At 49.9% G+C, this 13,548-nt stretch overlaps 1 protein-coding gene across 1 annotated transcript in view; it reads left to right on the top strand.

Annotated features, from left to right (window-relative positions):
• LOC143770338 (cell adhesion molecule CEACAM8-like) overlaps positions 1 to 13,548 on the top strand; it is a 72,812-nt gene that overhangs the window by 32,394 nt on the left and 26,870 nt on the right. The window lies entirely within an intron of this gene.

Consider the following 13,548-nt stretch of genomic DNA (forward strand, 5'->3'; position numbering starts at 1 on the left):
ATATATATATATATATATATATATATATATATATATATATATATATATATATAAATATAATTCACTAAAGCATCTCAGACAGATGTCTGTCCAGCCTCTGCTTGAAGACTTCCATTGAAGGAGAGCTCGCCACCTCTCGTATGTTCCGCTTATTGATCGCCCTGACTGTCAAAAAGTTTTTTCTAAAATCTAGTCTAATTTTGGTACACACAAACAGGAGATAAATGTGTATATTGGGACAAAATACAAAAAAATGGAGAAAAAAGGCAAATTTGACAATTTCTCACAAAACCCCCCCAAATGGGCCAGAAAAAAATGTTGGTACCCTCAACTTAATATGTGTAACCAAATAAAGAATTGCAATCATCACTTCCTATAACCATCAACAAGCTTCTTACACCTCTCAACTAAAATTTTGGACCAGTCTTGCAAACTTCTCCAGGTCTGTAATATGTGAAGGCGTCTTCTCCCAACAGCAATTTTAAGATCTCTACACAGGTGTTCAATAGGATTTAGATCCAGACTCATTGCTGGCTACTTCAGAATGCTCCAGCGCTTTGTTTCCATCCATTGCTGGGTGCTTTTTGAAGTATGTCTGGGGTCATTGCCCTGCTGGAAGATTCACGACCTAAGCTGCAAACCCATCTTTCTGACATTGGGCTCTATATTACAACCCAAAATCCTTTAGGCAATCTTCAGATTTCACGATGCCTTGCTCAGTCATGGGCATGGCACCTGATGCTAGAGACAGCAAAACAACCCCAAAACCTCTTTGAACCTCCAAGATATTTGACTGTAGGTACTGTGTCCTTTTCTTTGTAGGCCTCATTCTGTTCTCGATAAATAGTAAAATGATGCGCTTTACCAAATAGCTTTATCTCGGTGTCATCAGTCCACAAGATGCTTTCCCGAAAGGATTTTCGTTTACTCGCGTACATTTTGACAAACTACAGTCTAGCTTTTTATGTCTGTTTCAGCATGTGGGGTCTTCCTGGGTCTTATGCTATAGTGTTTAATTTCATTCAAATGTGAATGGATAGTTCATGCTGACACTGAAGCCCACTTACCCTGCAGGAAAGCTTCAGCTTCTTTGGAACTTGAGTGCGGCTGCTTATTCACCATCTGGACTATCCTGCGTTTCAACCTTTCTTCAATTTTTCTCTCCTGTCCACATCCAAGGAGACTAGCTAAAGTGCCATGGGTTGTAAACTACTTTGATGCTCCGTGGATAAAGGAGATGGACTTGTAACCGTGATATTGTTCCAGAACACACTTTGTATTTCTCTCAGAAAATTATTGCAATTAAACATTTTGTTAAAAGGAAAAACTGTTTGGTACTGTGTAAGACAGTTAAAAAAGATTGCTCTTAGTGGGAAAAAACAAGATAATCTTGTAGTTATGATACCTTTTTAATGGCTAAAATAAATGATGTTCCAAAGCAAGCTTTCGAGACCTCTTGTAGGCCTCTTCCTCAGGCATGCATAGTATAACACAGTTTCTGAAAAATCACAAATAAATATATTCACACATAAAAACAAAACAGGCATGGCATAATATATAACAGAGGAGGTATATCTACAGTGTACAGGAACTGCCATGGGCAGCAAAATGGCACCCCAGAATGCCAACCTTTTCATTGCTAAAATTAATTATTTTTTTAGCATCCTGCTCCATCAAACCCTTGGTCTATTTCCATTACATCAATGACATCTTAATAATCTGGACTGAGTCTGAACAAGAACTATAAAAAATTCCATGACCAGTTCAATACAGTTCATTCCACCAAAAATTTAACATTGGACCACTTAAAAATGGAAATCAACTTTCTGGATACCACCAAAAAAATTCTCAATGATTCATTCCAGACATCGGAGTATCAGAAACCAAATGACCATCCTACATACCTCAGATGGCACAGTTTCCACCCGAAACACATTAAAACGTCCATTGTCTACAGCCAGGCCCTTAGATATAATCGTATCTGTTCCTGCCCAACCAACAGGGATGAACCCATCTTAAAAAGGCATTTTTAGACCAAGGCTACCACCCCACCTCCATTGATGATCAGATCATTAGAGCCACAAGGATCCCTAGAAGTCAATTACTTCAATACGGAGATAAAGAGGAAATAATAGTGTACCTCTTGTGGTGATCTACAACCCACAGCTTGAGGTAATGAGAAAAACTACTAAACAACTTCACCACATCCTACACAAAAAACTTTCTTTTATATACCATGCCTGAGGAAGAGACATATACGAATTCTCAAAAGCTTGCTTTGTAACATCATTTATTTTACTTTTTCTTAGCCATTAAAAGGTATCATAACCGCAAGATTATCTTGTTTTTTTTTCCCCCTGAGAGCAACATGTTTTGTTATGCACATGTTTACTTCCTGTGTGTATTGGAACAACGCAAAAAAAAACATGTACAATTTGCCTTTTCCTTGTCTATCATTTCACACAAAACCACAAAAATTGGCTGGATAAAATTGTTGAAACCTTTCCAAAATTGTGGATAAACCACTTTGAATTAGCATCCCATGCTTGAAACAAACTCACCTGTGGCAAGAAACAGGTGTGGGCAATATGAAAATCACATCTGAAACCAGATGAAAAGGAGAAAAGATACCTCAATCTTTGAATTGTCTGTGTTCCACACTGAGCACGAAGAACAGAATGAGGAGAAGAGAACTGTCTAAGGAGTTGATAACTAAATTTGTTGCAATCATTTTCTGGGAGAAATGTTTTGCTTTTTTTTGGTACAATCTCAAGGTTACAAGTCCATCTCCAAAGATCTTGATGTTCCTTTATCCACGGTGTGCGACATATTTGAGATGTTTACAACCCATGGCACTGTAGCTAATCTCCTTGGACATGGACGGCAGAGAAAGTTTGATGAAAGATTGTGAAGCAGGATAGTGTGGATGGTGGATAAATAGCCCCATTCAAGTACCAAAGCAATTCAAGCTGTCCTGCAGGCTCAGGGTCCATCAGCATCAGCGTAAACAATCCATGGACATTTCAATTAAATTAAGTATTATGGCAGGAAACCCAGAATGACCCCACTGCTGACACAGACCTAAAAAAGCTAGACTGCAGTTTGCCAAAATCCTTCTGGGAAAATGTCTTGTGGACAGATGAGACCAAGATAGAGCTTTTTCGTAAAACACATCATTCTACTGTTTACCGAGAATGGAGTGAGGCCTACAAAAAAAACCCACAACACCTACAGTCATATATGGTGCATGTTCAAAGATGTTTTGGGGTTGTTTTGCTGCCTCTAGCACTGGTTGCCTTTACTGTGTGCGAGGCATCATGAAATCTGAAGATGTTCAATGGATTTTGCGTTGCAGTGTAGTGCCCAAAGTCATGTCTTCCAGCCGAACAATGACCCAAACATACTTCAAGAAGCTCCCACAAATGGATTGAAACAAAGTGCTGGAGAGTTCAAAAGTGGACAGCAATGAGTCCAGATCTAAATCCTATTGAACATCTATGGAGAGATCTTAAAATTGCTGTTGGAAAAAGGCACTGTTCAAATATGAGAGATCCGTTTGCAAAAGAGTGGTCAAAAATTCCAGCTGAGAGTTGTAAGAAGCTTGTTGAAGATTATAAGAAGTGATGATTGCAGTTATTTAATTCAAAGGATGTGCAACCAGTAGTGTTGAGCGATACCTTCCGATATCGGAAAGTATCGGTATCGGAAAGTATCGGCCGATACCGTCAAAGTATCGGATCTAATCCGATACCGATACCCGATCCCAATGCAAGTCAATGGGACGAAAATATCGGAATTAAAATAAACCCTTTCTTTCCTTGTAGGTTAATTCTACATGAAGGAAAACAACTAAGAATAATGTAGGATGTATTGGGGGAGGTGGCGGAGACATTAAAGGCACAGAGGTTTAGCCCAATCAAATAGAATAGCAGGATTTTTTTTTTTTTATGACGTTCGTCCTTAGAAATATTTTGACTATGTTAATTTTTTACTTATTTTGTCAGATATTGATGTTTCACTACTTCCACGCCCTTCACCTTCTTTTTTACTTCTCCCACACTTTCTTCTTCATTATCCTCATCATCAGCTTCTTTGACATCAACTTCTTCACCTTTATTCATCTTCTTCTTCATCTTCTACCTATTTTTTTTTTTTTGTTACATTGTTCATATTCTTTTTATTTAACTATTATCTTCTTCATATTCAACTTCTTCATCATATTCTTATTTGTGACAGGCATTCCCGTAGTTGTTATCTATAAAAGTTTGAAGATTACACCTTCCGTTCTGCCTGTCACAAAAGAGTTACATTTGTCCGCGTTCAGTTTGGCCTGCAGCATCAGGCTTTATCCAGGGGCACCACGAGGAGGAACGGACTCACCCCCATACACTGCTTAGTCTTCTTCTGCTTATAATTTAGATAATATCTTTTGCTCTGATATTTAGTCTTATGCTTAATGTTCTTCTGCTCTTTGTTCTGCAGCCTCTTGTTCTTCTGCTTCTCGGTCTTCCAGGTTGTCGTCGTCGTCTCCGGGGTCGTCATCGGGGTCGTCTTCAGGGTCATCGTCTCCAGGGTCGTCGTCATCTCGGTGGTTGTTGTCTCTGGTGTCTTCATTATCTTAGGGGTGGTCTTCCGGGTCATCGTCTTTAGGGTCTTGAACTTGAAAATGTAGCAGAAGGTACAAGAAGGCTGAGAAAATGCCGAGAAACAGCTGATGGAACTGGAACTCGGATGGCTACCCGAAGGTCCAAGAGCCAATGGAACTACCGTGGACCAGCTGACGTTACTGGAACCCGGTTACTAAGCAGGAGGTACCCGTGCCTGAAAGCACTACCAAGGACCACCTGACGTTGGTGGAACTCGGATACCCAGAGGGAGGTACCTAAGCCAAAGGCTCTGCCCGGAACCAGCTGACGGTACTGGAACCAGGATGGGGAGCAGAAGGTACAAGAGCAAAAGACACTGCCGAGAACCAGCTGACGGTACTGGGACCCGGATGGGTAGCCGAAGGTCCAAGAGCCAATGGAACTACCGAGGACCAGCTGACGTTACTGGAACCCGGTTACTAAGCAGGAGGTACCCGTGCCTGAAAGCACTACCAAGGACCACCTGACGTTGGTGGAACTCGGACACCTAAGCCAAAGGCTCTGCCCGGAACCAGCTGACGGTACTGGAACCAGGATGGGGACCTATTCAAGCTTGTCTTCCTAGAGCCCCAACTGGTGGTGTTAGAGCCCAGGGTCAGCAGAAGGAGGAGAGGGAGGGGAGTGTAGGCCGAAGCCTGCACTGGTGGCAGCTTTGGGTCTGTTGTGTCTGCGTGGCTGTCGCAGGACACGTTGCCGGCTACACAGCAGGGGAACAGCTGGCGGTGCTGGACCCCACTGACACATTGGCTGGTGTTTTTCTCTGTGCAGCTAGCACATCTGGGCCCCAACTGGCGGTGTTAGAGCCCAGGGTCAGCAGGAGGAGGAGGAGCAGGAGGAGGAGCAGGGGGAGGGGAGTGTAGGCCGAAGCCTGCACTGGCGGCAGCTTTGGGTCTGTTGTGTCTGCGTGGCGGTCGCAGGACACGTTGCCGGCTACACAGCAGGGGAACAGCTGGCGGTGCTGGACCCCACTGACACATTGGCGAGGTGTTTGGCTCTGTGCAGCCAGCACTTCCGGACAGCAACTAGCGGTGTTGGAGCCCGGGCTCTGCAGGTGGAGCACAGTGTAGGCCGAAGCCTAATTGAACCGATTTCAAAGGTAACCTTTAACCCCCCCCTCAGGGGTTACAAACTAGAAGAGCCACAGCTTATGCAGCAGTAGTGCTGCACAAGTCAAAGGTTGCTCTTTTAATTTTTCTCCTTGCACACGCTGAATGAAACACGTATAACATATAGCCCTTTATACAGTCAAGCTGTGTTGGAGGCGAGAGTTCCCTTCGTAATGAGACGCAGCACAGATGTCAAGAATCCCACCTTGGTGCTGAGCGCAGCCTCCTGAGCGTTGTTATTTGCTGTACAGGAGTTTGCGCTGTCGTGTTATCCCTTGGCCTTGCGCTGTTAGCGCTGCCCGTCCTCTGACAACATTTGATGTCGGCCGGTGCGGCTCGCGATGCCCATGAATCCCAGCTCCGCAGTGTCTTAACATTGTTAAAACACTGCGGGGCTGGGATTCATGGCCTGGCGCAGTACATATGTTCGCCTCTCACACTCGGGTCCTTACACCCGCTTCAGACTGTGCGGCGTCAGCTGATCCCTTATCGCATGCCACGGCCATGAAGCCGCACAGTCTGAAGAAGGCGGAAGGAGATGAGGGACAGGCGAACATAGGCACTGCTCATGCCCATCAATCACACCCTCGCAGTCCAAATAAATAAGACACCGAGGGGCGTTGTGTGGGTCAGGGCGGCCGCAGAGGCGCAGCCAGCCAAACAATGATGCCAGAAGACGGGCAGCGCTACCAAGGGGGTTGCAGCGTGTCATTACAAAGGAAAGTCACACCTCCGGGACGGTTAAATGGTCACAGAGGACACATTTTAGACGTGTTCAGTTCCCCATGGGCAAGGAGAATAAGTTTCCGAGCCACCTTGCACACATGCAGCATTACTGCTGTACAAGGTGGCTGTAAAACATAGAAACACCTGGGGGAGGGGGGACAGGTTCCCTTCAATTTCGGTTCTTGTGTCTGCGTGGCTGTCGCAGGACACGTTGCCGGCTACACAGCAGGGGAACAGCTGGCGGTGCTGGACCCCACTGACACATTGGCTGGTGTTTTTCTCTGTGCAGCTAGCACATCTGGGCCCCAACTGGCGGTGTTAGAGCCCAGGGTCAGCAGGAGGAGGAGGAGTAGGAGGAGGAGCAGGGGGAGGGGAGTGTAGGCCGAAGCCTGCACTGGCGGCAGCTTTGGGTCTGTTGTGTCTGCGTGGCGGTCGCAGGACACGTTGCCGGTTACACAGCAGGGGAACAGCTGGCGGTGCTGAACCCCACTGACACATTGGCGAGGTGTTTGGCTCTGTGCAGCCAGCACTTCCGGACAGCAACTAGCGGTGTTAGAGCCCAGGGTCAGCAGGAGGAGGAGCAGGGGGAGCGGACTGTAGGCCAAAGCCTGCACTGGAGCAAGTTGAAAGGGAACCTTTAACCCCCCCCCCCAGGCTTTTGTAGCTGAAAGAGCCATCGTGTACAGCAGTAATGCTGGAAAAGGTAAACTTAGCTCTTTTAATTATGGTCCTTGCACATGCTGAACCTAACACTTATGAAATGTGTCCCCTCACACCGTTAAACCGTCCGGTAGGTGGTAATTTCCTTTGTCATGTGACGCAGCACAGCCGTCATTCTTACCCCCTTGGCGCCGTGCGCCGCCTCCTCAGCGTTGTTTGAATCTGTCCCGGAGCCTGCGCTGTTAGGTTAGCCCTTGGCCATGCACACATTTTGCGCTGCCAGTCTTCTGACATCATTTGGTGTCAGGCTGGCTGCGCCTGTGCGGCCGCGCTGGCCGAGAGCCCGCCTCGCTGTGTCATCTAATGTAATCCCACCGCGGGCCTGGGATCCGTGGCCATGCGCAGTGCATATCCTCGCCTCTCACTCCCCTCCCTACGGCTTCTTCAGACTGTGCGGTGTCACGGCCGTGGCATGCTATTAAGGATCAGCTGACACCGCACAGTCTGAAGAAGCCGTAGGGAGATGAGTGAGAGGCGGAGGTTCAGATATGCACTGCGCATGTCCATGAATCTCAGGCCCCCAGTGGGATTAAATCAGAAGACAATGCGAGGCGGGCTCTCGGCCAGCGCGGCCGCACAGGCGAAGCCAGCCTGACACCAAATGATGTCAGAAGACGGGCAGCGCAAAATGTGTGCATGGCCAAGGGGTAACCTAACAGCGCAGGCTCCGGGACAGATTCAAACAACGCTGAGGAGGCGGCGCACGGCGTCAAGGGGGTAAGTATGACGGCTGTGCTGCGTCACATGACAAAGGAAAGTACCACCTACCGGACGGTTTAACGGTGTGAGGGGACACATTTCATAAGTGTTAGGTTCAGCATGTGCAAGGACCACCACGAAAAGAGGCACTTTTTCCCTTTGCATCATTACTGCTGCACAAGGTGGCTCCTTCAGTAACAAACGCCTGGGGGGGGGGGGGACAGGTTCCCTTAAATTTGACTTGTTGTGCCTGCGTGGCGGTCGCAGTACACGTTGCCGTATACACAGCAGGGGAGCAGCAGGCGTTACTGAACCCCACTAACACATTGGCGAGGTGTTTGGCTCTGTGCGTACAGCACTTCTGGACAGCAACTAGCGGTGTTGGTGCCCAGGGACAGGAGGAGGAGGAGGTGGAGGAGATAGGAGGGATTGCCACACACACAGCTGGGGAACAGCTGACGTTACTGAACCCCAATAACAGAGGAGCGACTGTTGGGACTGTGCGTACAGCACTACCAGGCAACAACTAGCGGTGTTGGAGCCCAGGGACAGGAGGAGGAGGAGGTGGAGGAGATAGGAGGGATTGCCACACACACAGCTGGGGAACAGCTGACGTTACTGAACCCCAATAACAGAGGAGCGACTGTTGGGACTGTGCGTACAGCACTACCAGGCAACAACTAGCGGTGTTGGAGCCCAGGGACAGGAGGAGGAGGAGGTGGAGGAGATAGGAGGGATTGCCACACACACAGCTGGGGAACAGCTGACGTTACTGAACCCCAATAACAGAGGAGCGACTGTTGGGACTGTGCGTACAGCACTACCAGGCAACAACTAGCGGTGTTGGAGCCCAGGGACAGGAGGAGGAGGAGGTGGAGGAGATAGGAGGGATTGCCACACACACAGCAGGGGAGCAGCAGGCGTTACTGAACCCCACTAACACATTGGCGAGGTGTTTGGCTCTGTGCGTACAGCACTTCTGGACAGCAACTAGCGGTGTTGGAGCCCAGGGACAGGAGGAGGAGGAGAGGAACACAATGTAGGCCGAAGCCTGATTGGAGAAAGTCGAAAGGGAACCTTTAACCCCCCCCCCAAGGCGTTTGTACCTGAAAGAGCCAGCTTGTGCAGCGCAAAAGATGCAAAAGGAAAAGGTGGCTCTTTTCATTATGCTCCTTGCAAACACAGAACTAAACACTTATAAAATGTGTCCCCTGAAACCGTGAGACCGTCCCGGAGGTGGGACTTTCCTTCGTAATATGACGCAGCACAGCTGTCATTCCTACCCCCTCGGCGCCATGCCCCGGCTCCTCAGCGTTGTTTGATTCCGTCCCGGAGCCTGCGCTGTTATGTTATCCCTTGGCCAGGCACACTTAGCGCTGCCCATCTTCTGACATCATTTGGTGTCAGGCTGGCTGCGCCTGTGCGGCCGCGCTGGCCGAGAGCCCGCCTCGCAGTGTCGTCTAATGTAATCCCACCGCGGGCCTGGGATCCGTGGCCATGCGCAGTGCATATCCTCGCCTCTCACTCCCCTCCCTACGGCTTCTTCAGACTGTGCGGCGTCACGGCCGTGGCATGCTATTAGGGATCAGCTGACACCGCACAGTCTGAAGAAGGCGTAGGGAGATGAGTGAGAGGCGGAGGTTCAGATATGCACTGCGCATGTCCATGGATCTCAGGCCCCCAGTGGGATTAAATCAGAAGACAATGCGAGGCAGGCTCTCGGCCAGCGCGGCCGCACAGGCGCAGCCAGCCTGACACCAAATGATGTCAGAAGATGGGCAGCGCTAAGTGTGCCTGGCCAAGGGATAACATAACAGCGCAGGCTCCGGAACGGAATCAAACAACACTGAGGAGCCGGGGCACGGCGCCGAGGGGGTAGGAATGACAGCTGTGCTGCGTCATATTACGAAGGAAAGTCCCACCTCCGGGACGGTTTTACGGTATCAGTAGACACATTTTATAAGTGTTAAGTTCTGCGTGTGCAAGGAGCATAATGAAAATAGCTACCTTTTCCTTGTGCAGCATTACTGCTGCACATGGTGGCTCTTTCAGTAACAAACGCCTTGGGGGGGGGGGGACAGGTTCCCTTACATTTCAGTTGTGTCAGCGTGGCGGTCGCAGGACACATTGCCGGCTACACAGCTGGGGATCAGCTGACGTTACTGAAACCCAATAACACTGGGTCGTATGTTTTGACTGTGCAGACGGCACTTCTGAGCCTCAACTGGCGGTGTTGGAGCACAGGAATTTAAGTTCAGGTGGTAGAAAGATGAACACAACAGGAGACCTGGATAACGTAGACAGTCACCTAATTATTTAATCAGGAAGAGGAGTGGCAAATTCCTTCGAGATCCAGGCCTTGTTTATTTTCAGGAAAGTAAGCCGGTCAACGTTATCGGAGGATATTTGCATGCGACGGTCAGTTAGTACACCACCTGCAGCACTAAAGACATGTTCCGATAATACACTAGCCGCAGGGCAAGCCAGCACCTCCAATGCATACTGGCTTAGCTCTGGCCATGTATCCAGCTTTGAGACCCAAAACTTGAAAGGGGAAGAGCCGTCTGGGAGTACAGCAAGAGGGCAAGACATGTAGTCTGTCACCATCTGACGGACCCGTTGCCTCCTGCTGACTGGAGCCATCTGTGATGGTGTAGACTTTTGTGGGGGGCACAGAAAACTGTGCCACAGTTGGGCCATACTGGTCTTGCCTTGGGCAGAGGCACTGCTTCTGCTCCCTCTTTGTGCAGAGCCTCCACCACTGCCTGGACGCACTGAGCTGCTTTGTAATGCACTAGCAGCACTTCTCTCACTTGGAATGGAGAAGATGATGGAATTCACCAGTGTGTCTTGGTACTCCCGCATTTTTCGCTCCCGGTTCAACGGTGTGATGAGGCTTTCTACGTTGTCCCGGTAGCGAGGATCGAGGAGGGTGAACACCCAATAATCAGACATGTTGAGAATGTGGGCGATGCGGCGGTCGTTTCTCAGGCACTGCAGCATGTAATCCACCATGTGCTGCAGACTGCCAACTGCCCAAGAAACGCTGTCCCCTGCTGGAGGCGTGATCTCTGCCGGCTCGTCATCACCCCACCCTCGCTGTACACACTGAGTACTGGACAATTGTGTAACTCCCTCCTCTGGACGGATGTCTTCCTCCTCCATTGACTCCTCCTCATCCTCCTCACAAACTGTCCCCTGCCTACGCGTTTGTGAGGAACCACGTGGCGCTGACTGTCCAGAAGATGATGGAAGTGGTGAATCCTCATCCTCCACCTCTTCCACAACATCATCCCTTAGCGCTTGCAATGATTTTTCAAGCAGGCAGATAAGGGGGACAGTCATGCTGACTAGTGCATCATCTGCACTCGCCATCCGCGTGGAATAATCAAAGGGACGCAAAACCTGGCAGACGTCATTCATAGTGGCCCACTCTGTGGTTGTGAAGTCTGTACGGCGCGGAGTGCGACTTCTTTGCGCCTGATACAGCTGGTACTCCATTACAGCTTGCTGCTGCTCACACAACCGCTCCAACATATGTAACGTGGAATTCCACCTGGTAGGTAGGTCACATATGATGCGATGTTCCGGCAGGTGGTGTCGGCGCTGCAGAGCCGCAATGCGCGCTTTTGCCGTGCTGGAACGCCGCAAGTGAGCACACTCTTGGCGGACCTTGTGCAGCAGCGCATCAAGATCCGGATAGTCCCTCAAAAAACTCTGCACGACCAAATTGAGCACATGTGCCAGACATGGGATGTGAGTGAGGTTGCCGAGGCCCAGAGCTGCCACCAGATTTCGGCCATTATCACACACTACCATGCCTGGTTGGAGATTCGCTGGCACAAACCACACATCGCTCTCCTGCTTGATGGCATTCCAGAGCTCCTGTGCTGTGTGGCTTCGATTCCCCAAAGAAATTAATTTCAAGACGGCCTGTTGACGTTTGGCCACGGCTGTGCTCATGTCGGTCGTAACAGGTAAACGTTCATCACGGGTCCATGTGGAGGTGGACTGTGACGGCTCCTGCAGCGATGATTCTGAGGAACTGGTGTAAGAGGAGGAGTCAATGCGTACAGAATGGATTCCTGCAATCCTTGGAGTGGGCAGGACACGTCCTGCGCCACTCGCACGATCTGTACCCGGCTCAACGACATTAACCCAATGGGCAGTGAGGGAAAGGTATCGCCCCTGTCCATGTTGACTGGTCCACGCATCGGTGGTGAGGTGGACCTTGCTACTGACGGCGTTCAGTAGCGCGTGTTTTATGTGTCCCTCCACATGCTTGTGCAGGACAGGGACGGCTTGCCTGCTGAAGTAAAAGCGGCTGGGCACATTGTACTGGGGGACTGCCAATGACATCAAGTCACGGAAGCTGTCAGTCTCCACCAGCCTGAATGACAGCATTTCCAGTGACAGAAGTTTGGCAATGCCTGCAGTCAGAGCCTGTGCTCGTGGGTGGTTGGACGAGAAAGGCCGCCTTTTCTCCCATGCCTGTACTACCGATGGCTGTAGACTGGGCTGGGAGTGTGTGGATGACTGGGAAAGTGGTGCTGCGGGTGGAATTACAGCGGGTCTCAGGACAACAGGGCCAGAGGTTCTTCCACGGCGATCCTGGGAGGAAGCCGAACCAGCTGCATGTGAGCTGGAGGAAGAGGCAACACGAGCTGAAGAGGTGGTAGCTGCCGCTGTTGGTTGGCCTAGCTCTTCAGTGTGTTTTTCTAACTCCGCCGCGTGCCTGGTGCGCACATGTTTCCACATGTTGGAGGTATTGAGGTTGCTGACATTTTGACCTCTTTTGACTTTGTGATGACACACCTTGCATTTGACATAGCAAATGTCAGCTGCAACTGTGTCAAAAAAGGACCAGGCACTGCAAGTCTTGGGAGCACCCTTTTTGGCTTTTGGAAGAGACATGCTCCTAACGGGTGCCAAAGCGGAGGCTGCAGGATCCGCAGTCTTCCCCCTCCCTCTCCCTCTTTGGGCCGTACGGGGATTCTCTTCCTCAGAGCTGCTCCCACCACCTTCCTGTCCCTCACGCCAAGATGGGTCGAGGACCTCATCATCTACACTACCCTCTGCCCCCAACTGCTCCTCCTGGGTAGTCTCAGCAGCAGAGCACGCACCAGTAAGTGGCACCTGAGTGTCATCAGCGGATGCGGCCTGCGATGTGGTGACCGGAGGCACCCGCCTCTTCAGAGGAAGAGAGAAAAAGCTGTTGGGCATCACTGCACCCTGCCTCTTCTTCCATTTCTCCAATGCTGCTTGGCTGGCCCCCTGTTTCCAAGCCAAGAGATGATTCAGAGAACAGAAGTAGAGACGGCTCCTGTCCTGGGATCTCTGTCTGCCTGGGCAATTTGGCAGGTGGTGAAGAGACAGATGGGTGCTCTCCAGTGCTCTGTGTCTGAGAGAATGTGGCACTAATTGAAGTTGATGCATTAGCTGCCATCCATCCGACAACGGCTTCAATTTGTTCTTCACGCAGCAGCGGTGTACGGCGCTCTGCGACAAAGCTGCGCATGAAGGACTGTTCCCTGGTGAAAGTGGGTGCTGATGAGTCACCGGTGCCCGCAGCAGGCACAGAATCCCCACGTCCTCTCCCTGCTCCGCGCCCACGCCCACGTGCCTTACTCACTGCCTTCTTCATCTTGGTT

Source organism: Ranitomeya variabilis, chromosome 4 (assembly GCF_051348905.1).
Source record: "Ranitomeya variabilis isolate aRanVar5 chromosome 4, aRanVar5.hap1, whole genome shotgun sequence".
Lineage (NCBI taxonomy): Eukaryota > Metazoa > Chordata > Amphibia > Anura > Dendrobatidae > Ranitomeya > Ranitomeya variabilis.